This window comes from Fukomys damarensis, unplaced genomic scaffold (assembly GCF_012274545.1).
Source record: "Fukomys damarensis isolate Sample0158 unplaced genomic scaffold, DMR_v1.0_HiC HiC_scaffold_23, whole genome shotgun sequence".
Taxonomy (NCBI): domain Eukaryota; kingdom Metazoa; phylum Chordata; class Mammalia; order Rodentia; family Bathyergidae; genus Fukomys; species Fukomys damarensis.
The window spans coordinates 35,981,558-35,981,814 of NW_022900935.1; positions in this window are offsets into that span (position 1 = coordinate 35,981,558).

The window sequence follows — 257 nt, forward strand, 5'->3', positions numbered from 1 at the left end:
TCTCGCTCCCGGCAGGTGCCGAGGAAATGGGAGGAAAAGCGGACTTGCAGCTCGGACCCGTGTGCTGCCGGCCGACTGAGTCAGTCTGTCTGTCTCTCTGTTCCCCTGAGCGCGCGCACTCCACTCCCGCCGCGCCGCCTCAGCCACACTCAGTGCAACTCTGAGCCCTAGTCCAGCCGGAGCTCAACACTTATCTGCTACCAGTCAATCCCTAAAAATAGCCCATGATGTCACCCCAAGGCCTTCCCATTGGCTTG